This window comes from Micropterus dolomieu, linkage group LG01, assembly GCF_021292245.1.
Source record: "Micropterus dolomieu isolate WLL.071019.BEF.003 ecotype Adirondacks linkage group LG01, ASM2129224v1, whole genome shotgun sequence".
In the NCBI taxonomy this organism is placed as follows: Eukaryota; Metazoa; Chordata; class Actinopteri; order Centrarchiformes; family Centrarchidae; genus Micropterus; species Micropterus dolomieu.
In genome coordinates, this window is record NC_060150.1 from 42,544,203 (window position 1) to 42,544,752 (window position 550).

The following is a 550-nucleotide window of genomic DNA, read 5'->3' on the forward strand; positions in this document are numbered from 1 at the left end:
TGTTCTTGTTTCTTTAAATATGTATTTTTAATAACCTGATGTGATCTATTACATCTACAGTAAATCGAGGAGGATGAAAATGTGAATTGTCACATACAGTGGGTACGGAAAGTATTCAGACCCCTTTAAATTTTTCACTCTTTGTTTCATTGCAGCCATTTTCCAAAAATCAAAAAAGTTCATTTTATTTCTCAGTAATGTACACTCAGCACCCCATCTTGACAGAAAAAAACAGAAATGTAGAAATTTTTGCAAATTTATTAAAAAAGAAAAACTGAAATATCACATGGTCATAAGTATTCAGACCCTTTGCCGTGACACTCATATTTAACTCAGGTGCTGTCTATTTCTTCTGATCATCCTTGAGATGGTTCTACACCTTCATTTGAGTCCAGCTGTGTTTGATTATACTGATTGGACTTGATTAGGAAAGCCACACACCTGTCTATATAAGACCTTACAGCTCACAGTGCATGTCAGAGCAAATGAGAATCATGAGGTCAAAGGAACTGCCTGAAGAGCTCAGAGACAGAATTGTGGCAAGGCACAG